The sequence below is a fragment of the Saccostrea cucullata genome, unplaced genomic scaffold (assembly GCF_032062105.1).
Source record: "Saccostrea cucullata isolate Sc308-1 unplaced genomic scaffold, CSIRO_AGI_Scuc_v1 ctg2464, whole genome shotgun sequence".
Classification (NCBI taxonomy): domain Eukaryota; kingdom Metazoa; phylum Mollusca; class Bivalvia; order Ostreida; family Ostreidae; genus Saccostrea; species Saccostrea cuccullata.
In genome coordinates, this window is record NW_026935799.1 from 37,170 (window position 1) to 50,496 (window position 13,327).

General features: G+C 32.1%; 1 long non-coding RNA gene across 1 annotated transcript; it reads right to left on the reverse strand.

Moving 5' to 3' along the window:
- Positions 1-413: 413 nt before the first annotated feature.
- LOC134243801 (uncharacterized) lies at positions 414-6,223 on the reverse strand. Its single transcript, XR_009987114.1, has 3 exons — positions 6,138-6,223; positions 4,527-4,746; positions 414-1,093 (listed from the first exon to the last, which is right to left on the reverse strand). It is a non-coding gene; the product is annotated as an uncharacterized LOC134243801 (long non-coding RNA).
- Positions 6,224-13,327: the final 7,104 nt, after the last annotated feature.

Here is a 13,327-nt window from a genome sequence, read left to right on the forward strand (position 1 = left end):
AATATCCTGCGTCTTTTTATACCTTAATTCTATAAAACAAAGTAAAGTTTGGCCTTGCAACGAAGAGATTTTGTTTTTGTTTCTTAAAAACTTGTGTAGTAGAGGTCAATGACGTCATAATGTGTACATTAAAGAACTATATATATAGCCTTAACTCACTTGCGAACATTTTAAATAATTGAAATCACCGGAAGGGACTTAAAATTAACAGGTTATTACACATGATTAGAATACACAGAGTCCGGAGTAGACAGGATTCACTGTATTTCAAATAGTATTCTGAATGATAATAACAATAACTAGAGCAAAGCTCGTTGCAAAGCAACGAGTGGGTCTTCCTTCTTAGCGATAAGCAGAAAGTGAAATGTTTCAATTGTCAACTTTGCTACCATTCTTCATTTCTTTGACTCAAATAGCAAAAACCTTTCCGGGTTGGAATAGGTTCTCAGTACCCCCTAGGTTGTTGTAAAAGGCGACTAAATGGGGCGGTCCTTCGGATGAGACCGTATAAACCGAGGCCCCGTGTCACAGCAGCTGTGGCACGATAAAGATCCCTCCCTGCTCAAAGGCCATAAGTGCCAAGCATAGGCCTAAATTTGCAGCCCTTCATCGGCAATGGTGACGTCTCCATATCAGTGAAATATTCTGGAGAGGGACGTTAAACAGTAAACAATCAATCAATCAATTATACTGTAAAAATACACATATAACAGACCTTTATCACCTTAACTATTAGAATTGGTATGTCTTCTCTTGGAAACGGAAGACCTCAATACAGATGTTAACATGCAAGATCTGACACATACTTAAAAAGAATATTTATTCCAAACTAAAGATAGATTCTGTAACAAAATCTATTTCTCTTGAAAAACTGAAAGCAATTGATTTGTTCATATTTGTGGATTTATGTATGTTTCTCAAATCAAAATTTAAATATAATTTATTTAAAATCATTTTCATAAACTAAGACTGTTTCACATGAATGTTTCAATTTCATTATGCTGTTTATTCCTTGTCATCCCCTAACAGATGCTCTTCTGGCAAATCATGATCATGCTTGGAATCAAATTTAGTACTCTGATGACAGTCACACCTATCAAAAAGAAATTGAAAACTTTTATTGAATTTTTTTTAAAAGTGCAACTTATACACTGTTATTAGATAAGATAAACCATCGAACTGAGTTCAAAGATACTGTCACATTTTCTACATGTGTATTATTTGTAAAACTTCCGGTAGTCTATAATTATTTATGAATATAGGTTTACAGGCAGTCATTTGAGGATGTTAGAAAATAACATATTAGTTTTTCATGATTTCAAATAAAGGAAATATACATTACTTGTTCATATCAAAATTTATTAGGAATGGTAATGGTTAACAGTTGTTAACCGACTAATCAGCCAAAAAGATGGTATCCAGTTATGATTTTTTACGTGTCAGGATAAGACCATTCGTAAAGGTGTTACAGCACATTAAGAACAATGCGCTAATGAGGTGACAAAACGCTATCGCATAAGGAGCTAAAGCCAAAGAGCTAGCGCAAAGTAACAATGTGGTTCTAACTCATTTATAACACCATGCTAGTAAGTTTATGACAACATTCTGGCCAGTTTAAAACCCTTACAAGCTAGCATGAAGTAAAAATGTGCTACAACACTTAAATGACGATGGGCTAGTGTGTTTATGACATGTACAACACAATGACAATGTACTTGTGCATTTGTAACAATGTTGCAGCAGGCTTTTACACCACACAGTCAAGATTACATATAATGGATTGTGTAAAGTTGTGTTAGCATGGCAGCATATTTTGTGTCAGCACAACTGCATGTTATTTTAAGTTGCCCTAGCCTGACAGTGTTGTGAACACTGTTTTAGCACATTGTTCCTAAACATGCTGAAGCACTTTTACAAATAGCCTTATCTGGACACCATAATTTTCATAACTGACTATCCATGTTATTTTGTAAAAGAACATGTACCAGGGTACATGTAAATCATTTTTTTCATTTAGATTTCTGTATGTTTTAAAAAGACAGGGAATGAGACAATTTTCTATAAGCTTCTATTCATTATAAGTGTTTGCCAAAGCATTTTTTTTCTATATAACCAAAATACATCTTTGTCTTTATGGTAGCCTAGTGGTAGGCCATTCCCTTTATATAATCCTGAAGCTTAGCTTGATTTTTAGTTGGGCTCATTGCTACGATGTTCAACAGGAAATGCTGCTCCATCACTGCTTAAGGAGGCTCATAATACCACTTTTTGATGACGTACTACACAAAAAAATAAACCTTTATTGTGTCGACCGAATTGCTCAGGGGACGAGTTGTATAGATTCCTCTATAATATGACCCTGACCTTTAAAACGCTTTAAAAATAGATGGAACATGTGGTGTTATAAACAGTGAAAACAAAGTAACGGATTCATTATACATAAACCAAGAAGAATTGCTTTTAGGCGGAAACAAAAGAAAGCAACAGTCAAATCTTCGCCAAACAAGTAATGTCAATTTCATAGCCATGCATGCAGTGAACTATATCAATCACTGACATGTATGTATGGAGGAAATTCGAGTTAAAATCAACAACCTTGCTGAAATTAAAATTTTATTTTATTGCGCTATTTACTGTGTTGGTGTTAATTAATATATTTGTTTTATTGATTTAAATGTATATTCTGTCAATTTAAAGCTTTATTCTGAATTTTAGATTTAATGTCAAACGTTCCACAGTGTTTTGAGTCTTGGCTAATTAGGAAAGATAACTCTTGAAAGTGGACTTTTATACCAAATATTTTTTAATTTAGATTTTTCATTTCCTTTAAACTTTCTTTATTCAATTTGACACATGTAATTCATTAAAATACATTCCTTGTCTCTTCAGAACACATTTTTAAAATGTTTTATGCATAGATTAAAAAGATAATGACATTAATTGTTTTCTAGGAGAAAATTATTTTTTCTAATAAAATTATTAATAGGTATTGTGAGATATTTTCACTGTTTGTACTTGTCTTCAGAAGATGCCCATCATTTGACACTGAAAGTTCTGAAATTCTGCGAATAATAAACCTGAAATAAAACATTTCACAAAAATAAAAAAAAACCTAAAAAATTCTATAAAAAATATTTATGATATCAATACCCCCATCTGGATATTTGACATCTACATTATAAGTGGTGCTGTATTGAAATCTAAAATAAACTGTGGATGTAATGAGCCACCTTAATCAAATTTACACGTTAAAATATAGTACATCTGCGAAATCAAATTTGAGGCAATACAAACACTGATTACAGAATTAAATTTTCAAAGTTATCTGAAATTGTCAAAAAATAATTATAATAATGTACTTTCTACAGTCTTCTTCGATTAATTATTTGTTTACAATATGCAAAAGGTTTTCATCAGGTATCGAAGTGAGCGCCATATTCTATAAATAAAGGTTGTACTGTCAGTCTAACACAAATGCGGTAAGGCTTAAAAAAAATATGTTTGTTTCCTGTAACATTCCCAAAAAATTAAGGGTCGGTAGGTCGGGATTTTTTTTTTTTTGCTTATGAATGGTCAAACATCCCCAGACTGAATATACTAGGTGTCATATTTACAGTGGACACCCAACATGGCATCCAAAATGGCTGCCAAGAGGCAGAAAACGAACTTCAGCAAGTTGTAGGGGGAAAAAGTTGTTATAATAATGATTGCTCTTAATAAATAAGGTAAATGTAAACTAGGTTGACATATTTTATGTCTCAATTTAAGCTACAAGCTAATTTCATTTTTTTTAATAAATGGAATCAGCTGATTGATCAAACAAAGTTTTGGCATTTGTCAGAAAAAAAATCCACCCGGGGGTAATTTGAATGGGTCGGTCGGGTTACAGGAAACAAACTTATTTTTTTTAGGCCTAAACATCAATAATTACTTGATTTACGCTTTGATGCAAATTCTCAGCTGAGGACACATCAATGCATAATCGTTTGACCTTAATTAATCTCGCTGCATTAGTGTTTATTTACTTCTGTTGGTATATAAATCCCCAACACCGCCTCAAACGATACATGTGATAAATATTTTATGCTGTTAAATTCTATAATAATTTTAGTTAATTTTAAAACTTTTTAATACTATATATATGCCATAGAGATATTTTTGTGGATAACATATCCTCTCAATGTCTGAGAACTTGTTTTTAAACTGTCATCACGGTCTTTGTTCATTACCCTGTAAATGAGCCCAGCTTTCAGTACTTCTGAGTACTTTGATTATTCACTGCATCAAACCTAAGACAAAAACATGGTGCAGTAATGTTACTTAACCATGCACCCAGCATTTGAAGTGAATGAGAACTTAAAAACCTCATATTACATGTTAGGACAATGTCACTGAGTTCCAAATAAAGGTCTAAATTAAAACTATTCACCGGTATATATATTAGCACCTCTAAATGAGTGAAGGAGTAAAAAAAAATTCTGAAATAACATTACCAATCAAAGTATCAATAAGAAGCTGATTCGTACGTCGCAGGTTCCAATCCCATTGCTAAATGCTTGAGACGGGTTACTCCAATGAGACCGTATAAACTGAGATTCAGTGTCAAAAGGATCCCTTACTTTTCAAAGGCAATAAGTGCTGAGTACAAGTCTCTATTTGCAGCTTACTATCCCAAGTGGTGGCATCATCAAATGACTTGAAAATGTTTGATAGGCCAATAATCAAACATACCATTCCTGCAGTCATCTAAAAAATAAGCAATTTTCTATTATTACAATTGTTTTTTACAAATTTCTTTTGCGATTTAACTGAGCAACATTTTTGCAATTTTTTTGTCAATAAATTTTGATACTAAAGACTTTGTTTGAACAGCTTTTTATAGCAAGTACAGACAGCAGCATGAAGCGCTGCTCATAGTGCAAGCTCTCATGACAACGCCTTGGCGAAGAGAAAATTATCACTTGCTTATTGATCCACACAATTTCTTTTCCGCAGTAACTTTGGATCCAAGTGCTTTGATTCTTTAAGCTACATTCTTGCAAAAATTAACCAAAAGTTTCCAAAAAATAAATTTTCCTTGATTTAATGGATAAATTGCAGATAAATAGTGGGGAAAAAAATACTTCATTAAAGTCAGCACTATTCAAGATTTAGACTGGTAATGTAGGCCTAACTTACACCACGACATCGTGTGACTTCAAAGTCTAGTGCCCTGTTCGCATGGAGAGTTTAATTTGCAGTAAATTATGGCGAAGTAAACTAATGCGAATCAAACTAATGGTATTCAAACTGTGTTAACATGACAGCTAATGCGAAGTAAACAAATGCGAATAATTACTTCTACAGTCAAGCGTCAGTAAGGCTATCCACTCAAAAATAGCACAAGTACTTGAAGCTGACCACCAACATGTAGCATTTGAATTAATTTTGCCATTACACATGCCTCAAAATTTAATTCGAATAAGCTTCCCTTTGTGTTAACATGGAGCTAATGCGAAGTAATTTAATTCGCAGTAAATTAATTCGAATTAATAAAACTAATTTGAATTAAACTCCCCGTGTGAACAGAGCATCGATGCACCAAATATCAAGTGCGGTTTGACAAGCCCGATCTAAATTAAAACTGAATAAGTATCTGCCCTCACCCTAACAGTCACACCGTCAACATATTGTTGCAGTGTATATTCAACTAATAATAAGTGTAGTGTGAATTAGCCCCTCCATGGTAACTGCGGTACTGCTCTTTTGCAGGGCAAAATAATAATGTTTGGCAAAGTTTTTGTTGGAAGATAATTAAATGATGTATATTTAACTATTACTTATACGTCATATTTCACCAAACTATATCATTTTGCCCTGCAAAAGAGCAGTACCGCAGTTACCTTGAAACAGTCTATAAGAGTATCACTATGATGGATAGTGGAGTGTTGAATGTTTTGTTTTGAAAGTGAGTCTTGTTGAAATCAAATGCTCACATATATTTAAATAAAAAATAAAGAGCTGTTGGAATTTCAAAAGGCTAACAGAAAGCGTCTGAGCTTTTAAACAGATGTATCGGTGTGTCTGTGTATTTCTAAAAATACCAATGCTCTAAGCTGCCATAGTAATGTAAATTTTAGGTAAAATAAATTTCTAACCTTCATTCCGATGGTCCACGCCAATCAGACTTTAAAATGTCACCGTCGACTCTTTCATCACTCGATACATTTATCACTGGGAACTAGTGGGACACACTAATAACCGGATATACGAAAGACCTGATATTTACCTGATGTTTTTATTTTAGATTAAATGATAATATTGAGTACTTCAAATGACTTATTTAAAGACTTTATGACTATGATGCATAATGCTATACAAAAATTCGTTTGTTTTGAATATTTACTGACGATTTTGAATCAGGTCAAATAATGTTTTTAATATATCAGGTCTTTAGTACCTTCTCATTTCCCACAATGCCGCGCGTTGTTTACAAACAAGAGGCCCCGAAAAGACTTCCTCTAAACTAATGCAGAAATATTTTGATTTTACTTATTGCTGTGTACATCATCACATCATATTAATTATTTGAATGAAAAGAAAACAGAGAAACACCGAATCAAAACAATATCTTTCAGATGCATCAACTAAAACTATGCAAGTAAAGGCTTGGCTTATAGTAGACAACTTGTTCCTGTAAGGTTTCTCACATATTTGTTTTATAAAAAAACTATTAAATATAGCTTGAAGTTTATTTCTCTTTATATCAAACGACAAGATTTAATCAGTTCGAAACTATTTCAGTCAAACTTTTTCATAATATACCAATATTTTTAGCTATCAGAAAAAAACGTGTACGAGCTATTAACCCCTAATTATAGGGGCCAGCCCCTTTTCCTTGATCTTATATGAAAGCTCTCGTAATAATGCACAACTTTTGTTATATACATGTATTTCTTACCAAATTATTCTCGGTTCAAAAGTTATTACACAAAAAGAAGCAAAATTTCATGGAAAAAAAATTACTAAAAATTGCCGTCACATAGCTTCCGATCTTTAAGAAATCAGCTTATAATTTTATCGTTATGCACATCTACAATGTATTGGCTACAAGTTCTCCAACTTTCATAAAATTATCATATGTCGTTTTTGAGATTATTAGTGGAAACGAGACATCAAAATTATCAATTAAAGGGCAATAACTCACAAAGTAAGGCATGTATCAAAAAATTGAAAGCAGATGTAAATAGATGTAAATACAAGGTATCTAACCTGAAAGTTTCATAAAAATCAATCGAAAGGTCTTTGAGATATCGCCTGTCAAAAATCCGGCGGGAAAAAAAAGCAAATAATAATAAGAAACAGTAGAATAACAGTAGGGTCTTCCGAAGGAAGCTCGAAAGACCCTAATAAAACAGACACATTTTCTACACAGAAGTTTTTATGGAAGTAGTACTTTTGATATCCTGAAAATTATTATGTTTCAGCAATAAAGGATGGGAACTTTTTGCTTTTTACTGATTCTAAAGAAGGCGAGATATACAAGATGAATTTATCGACGTATATCAGTGAACCTTTGTTTGGCTTCCATCCCAATCCTGTTGCTATAAGTTTCGATAAAGCAAAGAAACGCATTTACTGGTCAGATAATGGATTACGTCAGTTGAAATCTGGTGACCTTGAAGGCAAAACGAACAGAGTAGTCCGTTACCTTGGAAACGGTAAGTAGTTTCAGAAAACATTATTACTTTTGATGTAATTGAAAATAACACACTATGTTCAAACTCCTTAAAACTTTACAAAATACAAATTTCATTTCTGAAGACACAAATTTCAAAATAAAAAAGATAAAAATAAAATTAAAAAAAATTTAAAAAATCAGAAGTGTATTAGATGACCAAAGGCTTGTTCACAAGCACGAATCTTCGCAAACGCTATAGCCAAAATTACAATTAAAAGTATAAGGAATTTTGGCGAACGCTCGCAAACGTTCACTCTGCTGAACAGGCCTCAGGAGAAGTAGGTGTCCAATGCCATTCAGTCGCACCCTCTGTACACTATATGCATTTTTTTTCAGATTCCGTGGTAGATGGGATCTCCATAGACTCGGTGTCTAGGTTGCTCTTCTTCACAGATTCGGGATATAGCTCTATTTCTGTAGTAACTCTAGACGGAAATAATTATCAGAAAAAGATCATAAAGGAAGCAGTGGATAAGCCAAGATCAATTGTTTCCGATTACGAAACTGGGTAAATCATACATGGTCCGCTTCTTTGACCATAATATCACAAAAATCGTTTTAATGTCACGATAACTGATGAGTCCTTTTTATTCATCTTTATCAGGTAATCCTTATCTATATCACTAGCCTTTATTTTCTTTTTCAATTAAAGACATGTATGCATTCACACATTAACACAAATGTATTCTGATATACATTTGCTGAAGTAAAATTATCATATAAATTGAACATCAAATAGTATTTGGAATATCCGTCTTGTTCTCTGACGTCCTAAAATAGTTAGTTTTACAGGGTTATATATTGGACGGATTGGGGTGAGAGTCCAAGGATTGAAAGGGCAAACTATGATGGATCAGAAAGGCAAGATCTTATTACGAAGGGCTTATATTGGCCAAACGGTCTGGCAATAGATTTTGAAGGTATGCATTTGGCACTGAGGATGTATTGGTGTAAAGAATTAATAAATCAACTTGAACAATATATATACTTTTTAACTGAAATGCAGATCTAGTATTAATGTACATTTAAATTTAGAAAACAATATGCAGTTGAAGATGATTGTGCTCTTGACACTCTATCACTGGTTTTTTTTAATTTTAGGTTTTAAAGTAAATTTTATAAATTAATGAATCAAATTAGAAATTTTAATGAAAATCCCTTGCAAATAAAGAATAAAAGAAGATACGTTTTAGAAACACCGAATATTTTTTAAAAAGTAAAACTTCAAGAGCTAAAAATGTTGAATCCCAAATAGATCTTGTCACTAATAATTCACCTGTGCAATATGAGCACCCTAACTGAACAAAATGTAGGGTCAAGTTTATGTTTTTTTTTTTTCTACAATAGGTCAAACGCCTGGTCAAATGGTCTAATATATGATGCCCAGGAAATGTAAAATGTAAACTTGTCAGTACCAATCTTTTCAAAGTTTTTGCCTTATTGAAAGGTTTCGAAAGCAGGTCCTACTCAATGCAAAATATCAGATTAAAAAAAATGGTAAAAATATCAAAAAATGAAAATAGTGCCCAAGAGAATAAACATATTAAATATTAAAGCAGTAGCGCCAACTCTTCAAAACTTATGCAAATGGTTAAAGTTTTACAAATAAAGGTCTAAGTCCAAACTTAAACCGTAAAAAAATGTTGGTATTTAAGAGTAGATTTTGTCAGGGAATAAACCTGACCTGAAAAATGAAAGTCAATGCATCAATCATTCAAAAGTTATGGCCATGGTTACATGTAGTCTGGTGATTCTTTTCAAACACTTGTCTCACTCCAATGTTAATTTTAATAAGTCGTAAATGTTGTTACAAAAAAGGAAGGGACTTGGCAAAAGTAATAAACAAACAAAATATGAAAGTCATTCCTCAAAAAAATGAAACCTATGGGCGTTGTTAGGCAGATGGACAGACAGCGTAATAATAATACATCTCCCAAATCTAAAATTACGTAAGCATAAAACAAGATGCGAAAGAATTAATTATGTTTTGCTTGGATATAGAATATAGGGATAAAAATCCATTTCTCTAATCACTCTTTTTTTTAATATTTTTTTTATATTCTGTGACACATGTCAAATTGACTTTAATTCATCCTGGTAGCACAGTGCATGAATACATTAAAGCAGGGTTCTCCATGGGCTGTTTTACTGTGTTGCTCCTGACACAGTAACGATTCAAATTTTATGCTTATGACACAGTAAAATCTTTGCCGACACAGTAAGATCTGTGATAAGATAATAAAACTATATACATTTTGTCTCACTGAAACTTTAATCAAACAATTCCACGGTCTTTCAATTATATCATGCAGAGCAATTTATTAGGGCTTCACCTTGCATAATTAATTATCTCCTAGACCATCACTGAACTTTTCGCATGAAAAAACAAAGACTTATGATTTGTTTCACACTTCCATGTAACGGTTAATTGGTAGTTGAATTAAAATTACATTGTATTATTAAAAAAATGAATATGTTTTTCTGTAGAACCACGACTCTAGAATTACGTTAACGCTGTAAGTCAAAGATACCTTCGTACCGAAATCAATTAATTGAGCAACTATTTTCAATTTTCAAGGAACTCTTAAAAGTATTTTACTGTTCTTGAGTTCTTTTTTGTGCTTCCGTAATTAGATCAAGAAAACTAACAAAAATCACTACAAAATTACTTTCGAAAGTGGTAAGTAGTTCGACTGTATAGATCAGAATTTTCTCTGCTTTTCAGAACACGTGTTTTAACTTTTATCAATATATACGACCATATCATTTCTGTAATTAATTAATGATTTTTTTTAAATGTGTGAGCATGTACTCTTTTGTAATTTTACTGAATAGTGATTATGCTGCTAATTTTATCCCTAAAATACTGCAAAATTTTTGTACTTTGCCTAAACTCTGCAGCACAGTAAAATTTCAAACAATCGAGAACCCTGAATTAACACAAATATGTACCATCTGCCTGGGGAAACATTTAACAAGGAAAAGAAGCATTCCCTATGATCAAAAATTTTCAGAATATAGAAAATGATAATAATTCTTCATTTATATCTGCATAAATAAACAGCTGTGCCATTTGTTTTTTTTATAGAAGGCATAATGTACTGGTGCGATGGAAAAAGTGGTCTCATAGAAAAGGCAAACATAGATGGTACGAACCGGCGAGTACTTAGCGAGATGCTCATTTCTTTGGATTGGCATTTGACAGAAAAAGATTGTATTATACAGACTGGTCAAGAAGGTATTCACATCAATCTGTTTCTGAATTCATACATTGAATCCATATAATCAATTCATTATCAGCTATTCATCCTATTTCTATCGTAATCAAAATCTGAAAAAAAATATTTTATTTGTATAACTTTGTATTACCAATCAATCTTCAAGAAATTCTATGATGAAATAAATGAGGAAAACGAACAGTAATTGTTTTCAAAATATCTCATATCACTCAAAATAAATCGAAATTGTATTTTTTTTAATTTATCTAAATGACAAATGTTTTTAATAATAAATTGTGACACTTTCAGTTTGGAAAACTAAAAACTATTTCTTTAACGGGAAGATTCACAAACATCCCCTTTCTCAATTTAATCAATCACACCAGGAAATGTTTAATATAATACATTGAGGACATCATACTCGAAGCCAATTTAGCTACGATCAAAAAATTTCCTACCATAAAATCACATTTGTAGAATCAAATTTTCGAGATCCTGAAAGACATTTGATTGTGGGGATTTGATTTCGTGGTTGGATAATATTACGTAGCATTAAATATGAAATGTTACATATCATGGTATCATTATTTCCTTAAAACAAATAAAATTAACCCCCCATAAAAAGTTGTAATTTTGCAGCACACTCTATCAGTTCTGTAATGGATGCTTTTTCTTTAAAGTGATTTATTTTTGTAACATGTTTAGTTATGTGATGGAGCTTATGATTCGAAGTGGTATGCATTACCAACTTGGCACGGAGACGTTTTCAAGATTAAATGGAATATACTTTCACAAAGGAGGACCTTATATACAGGGTAAATACGCTTTTAAAATATACTTTTCAAAATGATAAACACATTTTCCCTGAGTTTTACCCAATTTAATTTAAGAAAACATCAAACAAATTTCTTTCAATCTTACATTTTTATTTGACCTTTTATCTTATTATAATGAAGCTCGAATGTTTTAGAGTCCACAGGATGTACCTATAAACGAGGAGGGTGCTCCCATATATGTTTACCTCGGCCAAAGGGAAATGTTAAATGCCTGTGTCCTGACGGAATGTCTTTACAAATTGACGAGAAAGAGTGTGAAGTGGGTTGGTAATATTCATAGCAATGTTTTTCTACAATGCACATATATATTATCATATATTCAATAATAAATATTTGGTATTACATGTATATCTATGGAAACAGAAGAATTTTTTTAAAATTCATTTCATCATTTATGGAGATTATGGATACTCAATACTGATAAATAAATATGTTATTATAACTGACTGGACTCATTTACAAAATAAACTGTTAATAAAAACTTCAGATGATTTCTATCAAGAGAAACTCTTATTTAAGATGTGGATTCTTCAAACTAAGTTCATTTACCAAAAAAACAAAAACAATGAGATTGACAAATATGTGGATATACATGTACATGTAGTTAAATTTTGATTAAAATTAATAATAAGTCACTTTTAAGTGCCTTTACATAGATTTTACGTTATCACATGATAAACAAAATAATTCTATTTTAGACACACAGGATACTTCCGAACCATTGCGACTGTTGGTCATAGGGAAAGTTGGTGTCGGTAAAAGTACCGTTGGTAATGTGCTAATCGGACGAAAAGTATTTGCAGTTCCTTTAATATTTTCCAATCAACCTGGAACACTAAAGTCAACAGCTGTAGAAGCTACCAATTTTCTGGGGCAACATGTTCGCATAATTGATACTCCTGGCGTGTATGGTTCAGACCAAGAAGAAAGGACAATCAAAAATGAAATAGCCAAGGGGTTGCGACTAGCTAAACCAGGTCCACATGCACTTCTCTTTGTCACTAGGATAGGAAAATTCACAGCAGAAGACGAGAAAGCCATTGAATTTTTTGAGAGAAATTTTGGAAGTCAAGTTACTAAGTACATTGTTGTCGTATTTACTGGAAAAGAAAAATTGGTAGGTGAAGGTATAAATATTCATGATTACGTCAAATCACTGAACCCAAAATCGAAACTGAAAAAATTGATTGAAAAAACGGAACACAGATATGTTGCTTCAGTGACACTGGTTATATATTAGACCAGAAGAAAAACGTTGACAGTCTGTTGGATATGATTGGAAGGATGATGTTGAAAAACTTAGCAAGTCCTTACTTTGGTGACCCTGAAGATGCATTTGTGAAGCATGAGAAAGAAAAATACAAGCCATAAAGCAGACCCTCATACCAGTGTTTAACTATGTGAACATGTTAATTTTCAATCTGCTTTTCATTTTCATCAGTTCTGTAAATTATATTGGTTTGAAATGATTCATTGATATATTGCAGAATATTTTGGAGTAGAACATTTATTTTTTTTTTATTATGCATACATTTATATTCGCAAAGGTTTCT